The 19,509-nt window shown below is 40.8% G+C and overlaps 1 protein-coding gene across 1 annotated transcript in view; it reads right to left on the reverse strand.

The window, feature by feature from the left end:
• Positions 1-19,509, reverse strand: part of CDS2 (CDP-diacylglycerol synthase 2) — a 70,183-nt gene that overhangs the window by 37,730 nt on the left and 12,944 nt on the right. The gene's annotated exons all lie outside the window — the stretch shown is intronic.

The raw sequence follows: 19,509 nt of genomic DNA on the forward strand, positions 1-19,509 counted from the left end.
CTCTGAATGTAGTGTGGTCTGGCTGACACCTTCTTTTCAGCCTTCCAGCCTCCAGACTGCAGAAAATAAATTTCTGTTGTTTTTAAGCCACCTAGTTTGGGGTCACTTGTCAAAACAGACCCAGGAAACTAATACGAAGATCCTTCTCACCACCTCTATCTCCACTTCCAGTAAGTTTCCCACAACCTGTTACCTGTACCTCCCTTATACCATTTGTTGCCTTTTGTGTTTATGTCAAGAGGGTACTTTCCATAATCTAATTTAGATTTCAAACTCATCAAAAGTAGGGACTGAAATGATTCCACATTTTGTGGAATATAAAAACAAAGCAAAACAGAATGAACGGAACAGCAGTAGACTAGGACACTTAGAAGTGACTGGTGGTTTACCATAAGAGAGGGGCTGGAGCAGGGGAGGGTGAGGGGGTTAAAGGGGCACAAAAGTTCTCAATCATTATATAAGTTGGTCACACAGATGGCAGTACAGCATGGAAAATATAGTCAATGATTCCGCAACATCTTTCTACATTGACAGATAGTAACTGCAGTAGAGGGGATGAGGATTTAATAATATGGGTAACTGTTAAACCACTGTGTTGTATATTTGAAACCAATATAATATTGTGTATCAATGACACTCCAAGAAGAAAAAGAAGAAGAAAAAACAAAGCACACACACAAAAAGTAAGGACTGCCCTCTTCATCTTTGTTTGCCTTGAGAGCTCCTTGCCTTGAATGTGGTAAAAGCTCAAAGAGTGTTTTTTTTAACTCACTGAATTTTAATCAAATTCATCAGCCTTATCTACAAGGCCTAGAATAATGGCATGCCAGCATTTTTGTAGAGAAGACAATCCTAGAGCTACAGTTATATAAATGCAACTAAGACTATAAGAGCTGCATTTTCAGACCTTTCCAAAGGTTAAAATGATAGGGGGGAGCCCTTAGAAGACACCCATAAAACCCAGGTGGTAATGAATTTCATTTCCAGACAGCAACTAAGGTGTTGCCAGGAAGAATGACTCAGTAGGCAGAGTTCTAATAGAACTTTTAGAGTTCTAAATGGTTCACTCCTGCCCTTAAGAATGTATAGGTTTGTGCATATTTCTACTCATTTCCCTTGAATAATGGGAAATGTTCCAGGCAGAGACAGAATACATCCGTCTGCTGAGCGAATCAGACTGCATACTGGAAGGCCTCTCCTAATGCTAACACTTCAAAGCACTACCCTCATATTAAGAAACACCTGCTTTATTCTTCATAACATCACTACCAACTAAAATTATTACCTATTTGTCTATCTCCCCCACTGGAGCATAAGCTCATGTGGAAGGGACTTTTGTTTATTCACTGCTATATCCCCACGGCCTACAACACTGCAACAGGCTTATGAGATGTCCTCAACCCCTGGGCCAGATGGATTTACCTCGGAATTTTATCAGACATACAGAGAAGACATAATACCCATTCTCCTTTAAGTTTTCCAAAAAATAAAAGAGGAGGGAATACTCCCAAACTCATTCTATGAAGCTAACATCACCCTAATACCAAAAGCAGGCAAAGACCCCATCAAAAAAGAAAATTACAGACCAATATCCCTGATGAATGTAGATGCAAAAATACTCAACAAAATATTAGCAAACCAAATTCAAAAATACATCAAAAGGATCATACACCATGACCAAGTGGGATTCACCCCAGGGATGCAAGGATGGTACAACATTCAAAAATTCATCAACATCATCCACCACATCAACAAAAAGAAAGACAAAAACCACATGATCATCTCCGTGAGATGTCCTCAATAAATGTTTCTTCACAAAAGGAGGACGGGAGCAAAGACGACAGGTTAAGGAATAACTAAGGAGTTCCCCACTTCTGAGTTTGTACCCTAAAATAGCAAGCTTAATTTATCACACCACAGTCCCAGCCACTTTGCACAAAATGTCCACATCTCATTGTGATTATAAAAGACTTTTACATACAGGTTCTGTAAGTGGAAGGAATGTTAAATTCTTAAGAATGTCATAAAGATGACCCATCAAACATCCAGGAGTATAAAGGTGAGTACTAGGAGAAGGGAATCTTAAGAAGCTACTGACTGCTTTCTCTTTCAGAATTCTTGCAAAAAGGAGACAGCTGCCTCCTGCAGTTCAGGCTTCCAGAAGCTGAACTCCATGCCAAGTTGGTTTCCGCTCTAAGCAAGATAAAAGCATCAACCCAAAAAGTAATTACTCAGCCTCTTAAATACAAATGCAATAGCATGAGCCCCTTAATCTTCACACTGTGAACAGGCTGTTGTCTCTCTACTCAGCTCCATCTTGGTTGAAGACTGAGGTCTGATGAATAGAATAAATTCTAACGCCTCAGTCACCTGATATCAAGGAAAAACCTGCTAATCCATAGTGAAATTTCTAGACAACCAAAGCTTACCTGCTTCACCAATACAACAGAGCTTTCTTTTAAATGTCTGGGGTTGCAAATCTTCTGCCCAAGCATTATGCTGCACTGCTGCAACACTTTTGCAGGACCTTATCCTAGTTTCCTTTGTTAAACAGAATCCAGCGGAGTAACTTTTAAGGCTCTTACTGGTTTTATCTAATGATTCATGAATCAGGCAGCATCCATTCTAGCAGATAAAAGGAGCTCCATGGAACTATACAAAATGAAAGACTCTTACAGGGAGAAGACAGTGGGGATAAGGAAGGTACACAAGACAAAAAACTGGATTGGTTATTGCAAGATCATTTTCCTTTAGGGGAGGGAAGGGGGTCTAACAGGCAGGATCCCTAATTAGTGCTGGCCAGAAGAGTCCTGACTGGTATTTGCAGTTTAACATTCCATTTCTGGGAGAGCAGAAACTGTAATTAAGTCTCCGTTTGGTGAGATAGGACTTAGATAGGACTTAGCATACACAGCTGCACTTTGGACCTGTTGTGTTCTCAACATGTGGAATCTTCATTGCTCTTCTGCCTGTGCAGAGCTTAGGACGGAAGAGGCTGTCTGCCCCAACTGTACAGACTCTGGGCTTCAGTGCTCAGGACCGCATCCAAGAGTTTATCAGACCACTGGCTATTAGCATACCTGCCTTGAGGACATTTCCAAACTGCCTGTCTCCAGAGGACTCTATCAAGGGTGGAGAACTCAGAAGGTCAAGGCTCTCAAAACTAGGCCTGAGCTAAGAATGGACAGAGAGCCAGAGAACAGTTCACAACCCAAAAGGGTCTACAAGCTTGATGTCTAATAAGGACTTGCTGGTGCAGACTGTGGGACATCAGCCCTTGCTGTTCTCATAGCATCTACTGGGAGAGGCCCTGCCTGGGAGCAATGACCAACCAGAAAGATTTGAGGATGACAGGGCAGCTCAGCAGTTAGGCCCTGCAGGCAGGTATTCTGAAGCCTGAGGGAGATATGGATGGGAAGAAATCTTTCCACAGGCTGGGAAGGCAAAACAAGGAAACACAATACTTTGCTGCACAGTGAGAGTGACAAGGATGTGAACAGCCAGTCTAAGTCATCAGTCACAACTGCATGCCATCTATGCCCCTGTAGAGTTTCATTCTATTAGGGAGGCAGAGGATGAACACCAGGAAAGCCTCCAAACCACACAACCTCCAAAGCAATGAGTAAATGTATACAACTCATAATCACAAAACCACAAACAAAAAAAAACATTCTTGGTACTTAAGAATGGTAATAACAGAATTCACTAAAGCTACATTAATAATGAATATAAATCCTGGAAGCACAAGAGAGAGTGATAAACAAGACAGGAGCTTAAAAAAAGGCTGCAACTGACTTTCAAGAAGCAGGTCACTCTTTAAAGGCGAGACCAGTACCACCTGTGTGATCTTGGGAGACATCGTAATACCTTGAGGGCCCCAATTTTTGCACCTATAAAACATATACAATTACTATCTCAGTGATATTAGGGAGATAATATTAAGATAAGGCTATGTTTTTTGGGCTGTGAACTGAGATGTACTGGAACTGAAACTCAAAAAATTCAATTCAGTGGATCAAAACTAGCCAAAAATGAAGTAAAATACAGTGCTAGAAGTCAGGCTAGTTGTGGAGAAAATGAAGGATCCTATGGCCAAGGGATTCTCATCTGGCCTGGGTCAGCTTGCTCACTATACACATGTGATAAATATGTTGCTATTGACTCTATATAAAGAGCTATGCCCAGTGCTCTGGGCTACATGGCTGCAGGAGAGCAGAGACTGAGATGGCTGCAGAGACAGAGAGGCCCAGAGGCAGAGGCTGGCTTGCTGTATGCAGACTTGCTCCAAGGTGGGTGGGATTCTGTGCCTGACCTGCCACCATGATAACAAAACTGGGTATAAACCTTTTCACCCCAAGAACATTCCACTGTCATTTTTTTCAGTCTCACTGAATCCATAGTGAACTTGTCCAGGGCTGAAACCCACTGGCAAGACACTAGTAGCTACCCCTGAGAGAGCAGAGTGATTAGAAGAAATTATGAGGGAGACTTCCCAGACACTGGTCATGTTTTGTTTGACCTGGGGGCTCGCTTGTACACATGAGCTTACTTTATGAAAAGTCGTCCCACATACCTGAAGAAAAAAAAACAATCCCAAATAAATAGTCTGAAATCACAATTTCAGAGAAATTGGTAAGGGAGAAGTTAAATTGTCACTATTTGCAGACGACATGATATTGTACATAGAAAACCTTAAAGAATCCACCAAAAAACTACTAGAACTAATCACTGAATTCAGCAAAGTTTCAGGATACAAAATCAACACAAAGAAATCTGTTGTATTCCTATACACAACAATGAACTAGCAGGAAGGGAAATCAGGAAAACAACTCCATTTACAACTGTATCAAAAAAATAAAATAGGAGCCAAGATGGCGGCGTGAGTAGTTCAGCAGAAATCTCCTCCCAAAAATATATATATATTTTTGAAAATAACAACAAATACAACTATTCCTAAAAGAGACACCAGTGGATACAGTACAACAGCCAGGCTACATCCACATCTGCGAGAACTCAGCATCACACAAATGGAGTAAGATACAAGCTGCAGCCCAGTGGAACCTGAGCATCCCCCCCCACCCCAGCCCCCTGGTGGGAAGAAAGGAGTCGGAGAGGGGAGGGAGAGGGAGCCCAGGACTGCTAAACAACCAGCTCTAGTAATCCACACTGGGAGCGCAGACACACAGTGCACGGTGTGCAGGATATTAGAGAAACGGAAAAGCAAAACCTGCGAGCTGGTCCCCGCAACTGGTGCCCCTTGGACAAAAGAAAAGCGAGTGCTTTTTGCAAGTTTTAAAGGGACAGGGACCTCACAGTTGGACAAAGTCGTCATGGCACACTCAGCCCAGCACCTGGGAAACCCGGGGAACTCTAGGCGATCTAACCCCCTGAGCGGCAGTGCGGCTCTGAAGCCCCTCACAGTGATAAGCAGCCTGCCAGTCGTTCCCCCAACTGGTGCAGATCCTGACACACCGGCCCAGTAGCAGGAGAGCAGCCATGCATGCCAGTGGCAGTGCCAGAGGGGCCCAGGAGAGGCCTGTGAGAGCTGGTGGCAGCGGTGGTGCCAGATGGGCCCAGGAGAGGTCCACGTGAGTCCACAGCAGCGGCAGCTGAGTGGCCCGGGACCGGCCCACATGAGCCAATGGCGCCAGAGGGGCCTGGGAGCGGCCCACGGGAGCCGGCGGAGGAGCAGCCCAGGAAAAGTCACGCCCCCAGCAGCCACCCAGAATCTCAGCCCAGTGCGCAGCCGCCCGGGCCAGACCAAAAGGCGCAGCAAGCACACAGCTGCCAGGCGGAGGCGCTGCTTTCGCAGGAGAGCACACCTGGCATGCCTGCCACTCCCCTCAGGGCTCTGCACTACTCTGATGGAGACCCCACCCATAGCAGCTTAGGGTATTAACCCAGAGGCTGCTCCAGGAGTGCAGGTAACCGACACAGGCAGCAGAGAAGGACAAGGCAACCAGAAAGCAGTAAAGGACTTTGTTCTCCCAGCTGACACATGCACTACCTGCCTACAGCTACCTCTATCACCAGGAAAAGGCAGAAGAATTTGGTCCAGTCCAAAATTACCCAGACAACCCCCGAGACAGGGCCTGGGGAGATAGACTTAACCAATCTCCCTGAAAAAGAATTCAAAATAAAGGTCATAACGATGCTGATGCATCTGCAGAGAAATATGCAAGAGCTAAAGGAGCAAGTACAGAGGGAGAATACAGAAATAAAACAATCTCTGGAAGGACTTAAGAGCAGACTGTATGAGGTGCAAGAGGCTGTTAATGGAACAGGAACACAGAGAAGCTGATGCAGAGAGACATAAAAGGATCACCAGGAATGAAACAATATTAAGAGAACTGTGTGACCAATCCAAACAGAACAATATTCGCATTATAGGGGTACCAGAAGAAGAAGAGAGAAAAAGAAACAGAAAGTGTATTTGAAGAAATAATTGCTGAAAATTTCCCCAAACTGGGGGAGGAAATAGTCACTCAGACCATGGAGGCCCACAGAACTACCAACATAAGGGACCCAAGGACGATAACACCAAGACATATAATAATTAAAACGGCAAAGATCAAAGACAAGGACAGAGTATTAAAGGCAGCCAGAGAGAGAAAAAAGGTCACCTACAAAGGAAAACCGATTAGGCTATCATCAGACTTCTCAACAGAAACCTTCCAGGCCAGAAGAGAATGGTATGATATATTTAATGCAATGAAACAGAAGGGCCTTGAACCAAGAATACTGTATCCAGCACGATATGAAGGAGGAATTAAACAATTCCCAGACAAGCAAAAGTTTAGAGAATTTGCCTCCCACAAACCACCTCTACAGGGTATTTTAGAGGGACTTCTCTAGATGGAAGCACTCCTAAGGCTAAATAGATTTCACCAGAGAAAACAAAATCACAGCAAATAAAGCAGACCAACCAAATACTAACTAAAGGCAAAAAAATAAAATCAACTATTCACAAAAGGAGTCAAAGGAAACACAAAAGAACACATAATAAAATACCTAACATATAAAGATTGGAGGAGGAGAAATAAGAAGAGAGGGAAAGAATCATCAGACTGTGCTTACAATAGCTTAATAACCAAGTTAAGTTAGACAGTTAGATAGTAAATAAGCTAACCTTGAACCTTCGGTACCAACAAATCTAAAGCCTGCAATGGCAATAAGTACATCTCTCTCAACAATCACCCTAAATGGAAACAGACTGAATGCACCAATCAAAAGACACAGAGTAACAGAATGAATAAAAAAGCAAGACCTATCTATATACTGCTTACAAGACTCACCTCAAACCCAAAGACATACACAGACTAAAAGTCAGGGGATGGAAAAAGATATTTCATGCAAACAACAGGGAGAAAAAAGCAGGTGCAGCAGTACTGGTATCAGACAAAATAGACCTCAAAACAAAGAAAGTAACAAGAGAAAAAGAAGGACATTACATAATGATAAAGGGGTCAGCCCAACAAGGGGTGCACCCACTACAGGGGCACAAACATATGTGAAACAAATACTAACAGAATTAAAGGAAGAAATAGAATGCAATGCATTTGTTCTAGGAGACTTCAACATACCACTCACTGCAAAGGATAGATCCACCAGACAGAAGATAAGTAAGGACACAGAGGCACTGAATAACACACTAGAACAGATGGACTTAACAGACATCTACAGAACCCTACACCTAAAAGCAACAGGAAAAACATTCTTCTCAAGTGTACATAGAACACTCTCCAGAATAGATCACATACTAGGCCACAAAAAGAGCCTCAGTAAATTCAAAAAGACTGAAATTCTACCCACCAACTTCTCAGACCACAAAGGCATAAAACTAGAAATTAATTGTACAAAGAAAACAAACAGGCTCACAAACACATGGACGCTTAACAACATGCTTCTAAATAACCAATAGATCAGTGACCAAATTAAAACAGAGATCAAGCAATATATGGAGACAAATGACACCGACAGCACAAAGCCCCAACTTCTGTGGGACGCAGAGAAGGCAGTTCTAAGAGGAAAGTACATAGCAATCCCAGTATATCTAAAGAAGGAAGAACATTCCCAAATGAATAGTTTAAAGTCACAATTATTGAAACTGGAAAAAGAAGAAAAAATGAAGCCCAAAGTCAGCAGAAGGAGGGACATAATAAAAATCAGAGAATAAATAAATAAAATTGAGAACAATAAATTAATAGAAAAAAAATCAATGAAACCAAGAGATGGTTCTTTGAGAAAATAAACAAAATAGATAAACCCCTAGCCAGACTTACTAAGAGAAAAAGAGAATCTACACATATCAACAGAATCAGAAATGAGAAGTAAAAATCACGATGGACCCCACAGAAATACAAAAAATTATTAGAGAATACTACGAAAATCTATATGCTAACAAGCTGCAAAAACTAGAAGACATGGACAACTTCCTAGAAAAATACAACCTTCCAAGACTGACCAAGGAACAAACAGAAAATCTAAACAAACCAATTACCAGCAAAGAAATTGAAGCGGTAATCAAAAAACTACCCAAGAACAAGAGCTCTGAGCCAGATGGATTCACCACTGAATTTTATCAGACATATAGAGAAGATATAATAGCCATTCTCCTTAAAGTTTTCCAAAAAATAGAAGAGGAGGGAATACTTACAAACTCATTCTATGAAGCCAGCATCACTCTAATACCAAAACCAGGCAAAGATACCACCAAAAAAGAAAATTACAGACCAATATCCCTGATGAACACAGATGCAAAAATACTCAACAAAATATTAGCAAACCGAATTCAAAAATTCATCAAGAGGATCATACACCATGATCAAGTGGGATTCATCTCAGGGATGCAAGGATGGTACAACATTCGAAAATCCATCAACATCATCCACCACATCAACAAAACAAAGGACAGAAACCACACGATCATTTCAATAGATGCTGAAAAAGCATTGGACAAAATTCAACATCCATTCATGGTAAAAACTCTCAACAAAATGGGTATAAAGGGCAAGTACCTCAACATAATAAAGGCCATATATGACAAACTCACAGCCAACATCATACTTAACAGCAAGAAGCTGAAAGCTTTTCCTCTAAGATTGGGAACAAGACAAGGATACCCACTCTTCAAACTGTTATTCAATATAGTATTGGAGGTCCTAGCAATGGCAATCAGACAAAACAAAGAAATACAAGGCATCCAGATTGGTAAAGAGGAGGTCAAACTGTCACTATTCGCAGATGACATGATATTGTACATAAAATACCCTAAAGATTCCATTCCAAAACTATTGGAACTAATATCTGAATTCAGCAAAGTTGCAGGATACAAAATTAACACACAGAAATCTGTGGCTTTCCTATACACTAACGATGAATTAACAGAAAGAGAAATCAGGAAAACAATTCCATTCACAGTTGCATCAAAAAGAATAAAATACCTAGGAATAAACCTAACCAAGGAAGAGAAAGACCTATACTCTGAAAACTACAAGACACTCTTAAGAAAAAATTAAAGAGAACACTAATAAATGGAAATTCATCCCATGCTCTTGGTTAGGAAGAATTAATATCGTCAAAATGACCATCCTGCCTAAAGCAATCTACAGATTCAATGCAATGCCTATCAAAATACCAACAACATACTTCAATGAACTGGAACAAATAGTTTTAAAATTCATATGGAACCACAAAAGACCCCAAATAGCCAAAGCAATCCTGAGAAGGAAGAATAAATTGGGGGAGGACCTCGTTTCCCAACTTCAAGCTGTACTACAAAGCCACAGTAATCAAGACAATCTGGTAGTGGCACAAGAACAGAGCCACAGACCAGTGGAACAGAATAGAGAGTCCAGACACTAACCCAAACATATACAGTCAATTAATACATGATAAAGGAGCCATGAACATACAATGGGAAAATGGCAGCCTCTTCAACAGCTAGTGTTGGCAAAACTGGACAGCTGCATGTAAGAGAATGAAACTGGATCATTGTCTAACCCCATACACAAAAGTAAATTCGAAATGAATCAAAGACCTGAATTTTAGTCATGAAACCATAAAACTCTTGGAGGAAAACATAGGCAAAAAATCTCTTGGACATAAACATGAGTGACTTCTTCATGAACATATCTCCCCGGGCAAGGGAAACAAAAGCAAAAATGAACAAGTGGGACTATAGCAATCTGAAAAGCTTCTGTACAGCAAAGGACACCACCAACAGAACAAAAAGGCATCCTACAGTATGGGAGAATATATTCATAAATGAAAAATCCAATAAAGGATTGACATTCAAAATATATAAAGAGCTCATGCACCTCAACAAACAAAAAGCAAAAAATCCAATTAAAAAATGGGTAGAGGAGCTGAACAGACACTTCTACAAAGAAGAAATTCAGATGGCCAACAGGCACATGAAAAGATGCTCCACATCGCTAATCATCAGGGAAATGCAAATTAAAACCACAATGAGATATCACCTCACACCAGTAAGGATTGCCACCATCCAAAAGACAAACAACAACAAATGTTGGCAAGGTTGTGGAGAAACGGGAACCCTCCTACACTGTTGGTAGGAATGTAAACTAGTTCAACCACTGTGGAAAGTAGTATGGAGGTTCCTCAAAGAGCTCAAAATAGAAATACCATTTGACCCAGGAATTCCACTCTTAGGAATTTACCCAAATAGAACAAGATCCCAGATTCAAAAAGACATATGCACCCCTATGTTTATTGCAGCACTATTTACAATAGCCAAGAAATGGAAGCAACCTAAGTGTCCATCAGTAGATGAATGGATAAAAAAGATGTGGTACATATACACAACAGAATATTATTCAGCCATAAGAAGAAAACAAATCCTACCATTTGCAACAACACGGATGGAGCTAGAGGGTATTATGCTCAGTGAAATAAGCCAGGCAGAGAAAGACAAATACCAAATGATTTCACTCATATGTGGAGTATAAGAACAAAGAAAAAACTGAAGGAACAAAACAACAGTAGAAACACAGAACCCAAGAATGGACTAACAGTTACCAAAGGGAAAGGGACTGGGAAGGATGGGGGAAGGGAGGGATAAGGGGAGGGAAAAAGAAAGGGGCATTACGAATAGCATGTATAATGTGTGTGGGGGCATGGGGAGGGCTGTGCAACACAGAGAAGACAAGTAGTGATTCTACAGCATCTTACTATGCTGAAGGACAGTGACTGTAATGGGGTTTGTGGGGAGGACTTGGTGATGGGTGGAGTCTAATAAACATAATGTTCCTCATGTAACTGTAGATTAATTATACCATAAAACTAAAAAAATAATTAATAAATAAATAATAAAATAAATAATAAAATACCTAGGAATAAACCTAACCAAAGAGGTGAAAAATCTTAACTCTGAAAACTACAAGATGCTCATGAGACAAATTAAAGAAGACACCAATAAATGGAAATCTATCCTTGGCTCATGACTAGGAAAAATTAATATTGTCAAAATGGCCAACTGCCTAAAGCAATTTACAGGTTCAATACAATCCCTATCAAAATACCAACAGCACTCTTCAACAAACTAGAGCAAATAGTTCTAAAATTCATATGGAACCACAAAAGACCCTGACTAGCCAAAGCAATCCTGAGAAAGAAGAACAAAGCTGAGGGGATTATGCTCCCTGAGTTCAAACTCTACTACAAAGTCACAGTAATCAAAACAATTTGGTACTGGCACAAGAACAGACCCACAAGTCAATGGAACAGAATAGAGAGCCCAGATATAAGCCCACGCATATATGGTCAATTAATATGGGATGAAGGAGCCATGAAAACACAATGGGGAAAAGACAGCCTCTTCAACAACTGTTGTTGGCAAAACTGGACAACTACATGTAAGAGAATGAAACTGGATGATTGTCTATCTCCGTACACAAAAGTAAACTCAAATGGATCAATGAATATAAGTCATGAAACCATAAAACTCTTAGAGGAAAACATAGGCAAAAACCCCTTGAATGTAAGCATGAGCAACTTTTTACTGGACACATCTCCTCTGGCAAGGGAAATAAAATACAAAATGAACAAGCAGAACTACATCAAACTAAAAAGTTTCTGTACAGCAAAGGACACCGTCAGCAGAACAAAAAGGCATCCTACAGTATGGGAGAATATATTTATAAACAAGTCCTCTGATAAAGGGTTAATATCCAAAATATATAAAGAACTTATAAGCCTCAACACCCAAAAAACAACTAACCTGATTAAAAAATGGGTGGAGGATCTAAACAGACACTTCTCCAAAGAAGAAATACAAATGGCCATCAGGCAAATGAAAAGATGCTCCACATCACTTATTTTCAGGGAAATGCAAATAAAAACCACAAGGTATCACCTCACACCAGTTAGAACGGCCACTATCCAAAAGACAAGAAACAGTAAATGCTGGCAATGATGCAGAGAAATAGGAACCCTCCTACCCTGTTGGTGGGACTGCAAATTGGTACTTCTGCTGCGGAAAGCAGTATGGAGGTTCCTCAAAAAACTGATACTAGAAATACCATATGACCCAGTAATTCCACTCCTAGGAATTTATCCAAAGAAAACAAAATCCCTGATTCAAAAAGATATATGCACCCCTATGTTTATTGCAACACTGTTTCCAATAGCCAAGATATGCAAGCAACCTAAGTGTCTATCAATTGATTAATGGATAAAAAAGAAGTGATACATATACACAATGGAATAGTATTTAGCCATGAAAAGAAAAAGAAATCCTGCCATTTGCAACAACATGGATAGATCTGGAGGGTATTATGCTCAGTGAAATAAGCCAGGCAGAGAAAGACAAGTATCACGATTTCACTTATTTGTGGAATATAAAAACAAAGCAAAACAGAAGGAACAAAACAGCAGTAGACTCATGGACACTGAGAAGTGACTAGTGGTTACCAAGAGGTGGAGGGAAAAAAGGACACAATAATTCATAATTACAACTAAGTTGATCACAGGGACTGCTGAACCACTGTGATGTACATCTGAAACCAACATAAGATTGTGTATTAATGATACTTTAATTAAAAAAAGGAAATGTCATCCCATTGTGTGGTTATGTTACAGACACATTTCTGTACATGTTACACTTCAATAAAAACTTTACATGGGAAACAGAGTAAGAGTCAAACCAAACAGAAAACTTTTAAGTATATAACAATAAAAGCATTGCGTCATGAAACTTCTGTTTCATAGTAGCATATACATGCAAGCTTGTACTGGAACACAGTGTAAAACACATTTATTCCTGCGGATCAAAGCCACAAAAAAGGCCGAAAGGCCCTGCAACAAAATATGTCGTAAACCAGACCACCACACAACTACAGATTGTTCTTGAAGGGGCAGGAATAAGGAGAGACACGGTACTGCTCACGTTTACAGATGAAAATTGAAAACATACAAACATGGCACCTGTGTGGTCCTTCACCCAGAATGCTGTTCACATCTGAGAATTGCCACCCCTAGGTAGTAGCCTCTTTGGGAAGCTGCTTTCTCTCCAAAATCCTCTGCAAGACGAAGAAAATCAATGGCTAAAGCAAAACGTTTGTCTGAAGACTGATTCTTACTCCAGTTCAAAAAACTTCAAAACTAATGATGAACCTGACCACTACCAACCCCACCAGGAAATGCTGTCTCTGAACAAAAAACCCTAGCACACTAGCAATGAAAAGGCTGCGATCTGTGCCCCACCAAATTTTTTTTCTCAAAGTTATTCAACAACAGGTGGGGTTCTTTGGAGATGGAAAAGAGCTGGGGTTCAGGGGTCTCATTGTTCCTGCACTCCCAAAGTTAGTTTTTCAGCACCGGGAAAAAAGCGAAACAAAATCTATATAAATCAATGTCACCACTGATAAATGCTTGAAAAGAGTTTGCAAGTTAAATGTGTACATTTTAACTTTGAACTTAGTAAATGTAGTTAATTTGGTGCATTTTAGTAAATACTATTTTTGAATAAAATTAAATTTAACTTATTTTATCTCCTAACCTACACAGGAAGAGTAATTTTTATGTTCAGTATTCACATTTTTATGTATTTAAGTTTTTATTCGATATTCCACAGTATGTCCAAACTTTGTGCATCTGAACGACTTAGTTTTACTGTCTTTTTAATTTCATAAATTCTAAAGACTTTTTAACAAAATATTGGGATTGACAGAAAACACATCAAAAGTTCAAGTAGCATGGTTCTTCAATACTAAAAATAAATACTGACATACCAGTCTTTGCTTTTTGCTCTATAACTCTAGTCACTAAGCTCAACAAATTCCTCTGGAAACTAGACGCCTGCTTCTCACTGCCCGCCAGTTGCTCATCTTCATAACTGACTTAGCACCATTCACTTTCCTGACAACCCTATGTGCTAGAACAGCAAGTCTGTGTGATCAGGGGTATGCGACCAAGTCAGCAGGAGTGCTGTGCCTTCGAGCTCTGCCTACTTTGTTCCCCTTGGGACACTCAGTTTTGCCACCCTGCCAGGAACCCCCACTACAGATCAACATGCCTTTACTGATTCTAGAGGGCTACAAAAATCCAAAACAAGGAGTCCAAATCCAGAGACTCTATCTGTGAAGCAATGGCAGGAAACAGCCCTGAACCAGGATTCAGACAGCCAGTTTCCACGGAAGCCGGAGAAGGGAAGGAGACAGAGAAACAGGGTGTAGGAGTCAAAAGACATCCACAAAGGTGCTGGGTCTCCGGGTCTGAGGGCACCAGCCATAGAAGGCACAGCCTGCAGGGCTGTGTAGAGATGCCCCTGCTTCCAGCTTGCAGGCCACAAGGGTTGCAGTAGCCACTGTCACCAGCCCCCACCACCCCTGTCTCCAAGACTGGTGCAGAGTGAGGCAAGGGCTCTCCCATCCCCACAGTCCTGTTGACTAACCTGAGATGCTCACAGGTCCTCCTGTGTTAGGGGCTCTTGGGCCAAACCATGGAAGAAAAATGACTGAGGGACTAGGTGGCCAGGAAGGCAAAGTGGCTAAGGCAAAAGGTATGGAACTCAGAGTCAGCCTACCTGGGTTCAAATTCTAACTTAAATTTCAGGGATTTTTGTCCACCCCTATAAAATAAGAGCCAATACTTTTACTAATGCAGTGAGCACACCTCTAGAAATATATACAAGTAGCCAGCTGGTCACTGCAAGGTCAGGCCTTGTAATGACATCATGGCCCTGATAAGTAGCCCCCTGCTGCAAATTTTTGAGTTATGTTTCAAATAACACTAGGAGGTCAGGATCATTAGACAAATTTCAAATCATTAGTCAAATTTCAAAAGGGATGTATAGTCTCCAAAGGTTCTGGTATTTTGAGAGCCATGCTGGCAACATATGCTCTGTGAAGATACGATGAAGCTTTCTTTTTAAAAATGGCTTGATGTCTTATTAGCACCATACAAAGAAATGTTTAATACCACAACCAGGAATGTAACAAATATTCATTCTGCGGTTTTTCATCCTCAAGCATGGTCCATAGGAAGATGAAAGCTTGCCAGTTCAGGAAGCTCTACAGCATCACCAAAACAAAGCTGACTGGTTACTGAGGCTGACGGTCTACATGACAAGGATGACCCCATCATTAGGGCAACAGTATAATATATCATCCAAACTGGGAGACTGGAGAAAAGGTGTGTCACCCTACTCAACCCGGCCCTATCTACACCCATTAACAACAACGACTGGTTTAACCCTTGTCTTCCTTGGTGAGCCACGCAGTTCATTAATGCAGCAGTACCTGCACTTTTTTTTTACTCTCAGGATCTCCTTACACCCTGAATTATTGAGAACTTCCATAGTTGTTTACATAGGCTCTCAATACTTGCCATTATTAGAAATTAAAACATAAGTTTCTAAAACACAAGAATATACAAGTATGGTGGCTCCTCAAAAAATTAAAGATAGAATTACTGTGATGCAGAAATTCCTCTTCAGGGTATACACTCAAAATACGTGAAAGAAAAGATGCCAACAGAGATTTGTACACCCACATTCATAGCAGCATTATTCACAGTTTGGGTTGTTTGCAATTTGGGGTTACTACAAAGACCATGGCTTTCAATGAACTTGTCTTTTGGTGACTATATATGCAGATTTCTACCAGGTAATCACCTAAGAATTGAACTACCAGATCATAAGGTTTGTGTGTATTTAGCTTTAGTAAATTGCTAAACTATTTTCCAGAGTGACTGTACCAATGTATACTCCCACAAGCAGAATATGACAGTTCCATTTGTTCCACATACTTACCAACCCTTAGTATTTACAGTCTTTTTAATTTTAGGCATTCTGGTGGGTGTGTAATATCTTATTGTAGTTTTAATTTGCATTTCCCTGATTACTAATGATGCTGGGCACATTTTATACTTATTGACCATCTGAACTGCCCATTTCTGAATTGTGTTCTTTTTTATACACCCGTTTTATAGGAATTCCTCATAGATTCTGGATATGACTCCTGTGTCAGATATATTTTTTATAAATATCTTCTCATTGCCTGTGGCTTTCCTTTTCATTCTCTTCATAGTACAATAAACATAAGTTCTTAATTTTAATGTAGCTCAATTTATCAACTGTTTCCTTTATAGTGTTTTTAACAGGGATTCTTAAACGTCACTATACCATTATCACACCTTAAAAAATTAACAATATCTTTATAATAAATATCCAATATTTCAATTTTTTGTCTTTATAGCAGTTTGACTGAATTAGGATTGAAAGAAAACCCAGAAATCACTAATACGCCTTAAATCACTTAATCTGTAGGTTTTACACTCCATATCTATCATTCCCCTCTCTCCCTTTTGTTTTGTTTTTAGTAGAAGAGAAGGGTTTCTCCTTGCCATTTATTTTCTAAAACAACCAGATCATTTGTCTAGTGGTGTTTTTCAATGTGTTCTGTCCCTTGAACTTCCTGTAAACTAGAACTTAGAACTAGAGTCTTGATCAAGCTCAGGTATGATTTTTGAACAAGATTCCTCCACTTGGTAGTATTATACACTTCCATTAGGAGATACACAGTATCTAGTTGCCTCTGTGAACTTGGAAGCATTGGTAATTACTTCCTCTATTAATTCAATGGGGGTTGACAATATTAATATTTTATCACTGCTTTTCCATTTATTCCATAAAGAGAAGCTTCAAATCCACTATTTGGTTACTCTAAGGTACTATTCATATAGGAAAGGCCTCAGGCATGATAATGCCTCAGAACAAACCTCCCTAAATCCCCTTCTTCAGATGAGGAAAATGAGGTAAATTAGTGGTGAGGCCAGGTTATAAATCAAGTAGTCCAACTCTGAGTATGTGCTGGTAACCACTAGACTACCATGCTTCTCCTGAGATCAGGAAACAAATGAATACTCAGTATTCCTTTATCCTGGGGTAGAAACCGCAAGGACACTCTCATGTAGTAATGGTGACTACAAATTTACTGGGGAAGGAAATGTATTGTTTGTGTCAAAAGCTTAAACAATGTACATTCCTTTTTGAGTCTGCAGTTCTAAATGCACAACTTATCTAAAGATATCCTGCATATGCTGAAAGGTTTTTTTTTTTTAACAAGTATTTCCTGCAGCTTGCTCACAACAGCAAAAAACTTAAAACAACTGAAATGTCTAATTGCTTCAATAAATTAAGGTACAGCCACACAACAAAATGACACATAATCATTAAAAATAATGCTGGGTTAAAATGTTTAAAGACCTGAACAATGAATGTTTAGGACATATTCTTAAGCTAAAAAATGAGTTATAAAATGCACACACAGTACAGGAATGTGCATTGTGTATAAAAAGGAAGGTTACACACCGTAATATAAACAGTGGTTCTCTGAGTTTAGACAAGATTAGGTGATTTCTTTTCTTCTTGGTGCTTCTACAATGAATACCTTTGTGGGCAAAATTGTAACATTTCCATAATATCTTGCCTGGCTTTAGTGTATCTGCATATCAATAAGTGCTTCTAAGGGGTGGAAAGTGGTTCATCTCAATATCAATGGGTAATTACCTGGGCAACAGAGGGTTTATCTGAACATGAAAGGTTAGGGGGAGGTCTGACTTACTTCGGCCAGAGCAGGAAAAAGATGGCCCCACACTGCAGTCTGTAAGCAATAAACGGGTTTTAAAGTTTATTTCTCCCTTTGACTGATTTTGGTTTTAGAGGTATTTTGCCCCAGGATTTCCTTTCCCCGGACTTACATCTGGCGCAGTTGGCAGGACCTCTGAACCCAAAATCTGCCATAATAGGTGCAACCTATGGGAGGGCTGCCCCTAGAGATATGGGGAGATGCCCAGAAACCCCCTGTGGATGGTGGGGAGGCCCCAGTGGATACAGCGGCAAAAGGTGCAGCTGCATGTATTATTATCCCCCCAGCTGTGAGGCTCCCAATTTGGGAGCCCCTAGTGGAGAACTGGTCTAGGGTAAAGTACCTCCTAGAGGGGTGGGGCCTTCCCCAAAACTGGGGAAGGGTAGAAACACCAGAAGCTGCAGAATTAGTCCTCTGAGTTGGAAAGCTGTTTGGAGACCCTAGGGGGCCATGCAGAGGCTGGAATTGTAGGGTCTCTTTTCATTGAGATAGTGGAAGATGTTATACAGGAGAAAGAGGGGATTATCAAGAGGGTTAGCAAAGAGAGTGAGTTACTGAAAAGGCAAGTCATACTCCTAGAAGATTCCTTAGCAGCCATGAGGGGGGAGGTGGCAGAAAAAGCCGTGTTCAGGAGGCCGTGGGGGAGGGGGAGGAAAGAGTGGTGCCTTCAGCCCTGGAGATGGTAGAAGAGCCTGAGGGAGGAGAGGAGGAGGCGGGGCCATAGGCGGATCTGCTACCGAGGCCACTGCTGGAAGTACCATCCTCTTCTGTTTTAAAGGCCCACCCAGCTGTAATTAAGAAAATAAAAACAAAACAACCACGGGCTCCTCATGGGGAGGATCCGCCTCCCCAGGTTGTGGAGCATTCCATGTTCTGTGCCTAAACACAGGATGAGCTGGTGGACATGAGTGTCCAGTATAGGCAGAAGCCATCAGAATCTCTGCCCACATGGCTTTTATGTCTCTGGGATATGGGGGTGGAAAACATTGTTATTTCGGGTTTTGGGATGAGTAGAATGGCTTCCCTAATGACTCACCCTTCCCTCTGGCAGCAGTTGCAAAATGCCCACCATGCCTCAGGGAATCAGACACTTCTGGAATGGATGACAGCTGCCATTAGGGTAGTTTGGCCAGATCAGGGTGATTTACCATATTTACCCAGTAGTTGGAAAACATATGCAGAGCTCCAACAGGTACTGTAGGAATTGGGTATGAAAAATATCATCTTTAATATGGACCCCAAGGCCCTGATGAGGAGGTGTTCACTGTAGGAATGAGAAATCTGGTGCTGCATACAGCTCCCACATCTCTCTTTGGGCCCCTTGTGATTACTCTTGCCCCCCACCCAGGGCAACCCATAAGTGACTCATACTTTGGCAGATCTTGGGGAGATTGAAACG

Source organism: Manis pentadactyla, chromosome 5 (genome assembly GCF_030020395.1).
Source record: "Manis pentadactyla isolate mManPen7 chromosome 5, mManPen7.hap1, whole genome shotgun sequence".
NCBI classification, from domain to species: domain Eukaryota; kingdom Metazoa; phylum Chordata; class Mammalia; order Pholidota; family Manidae; genus Manis; species Manis pentadactyla.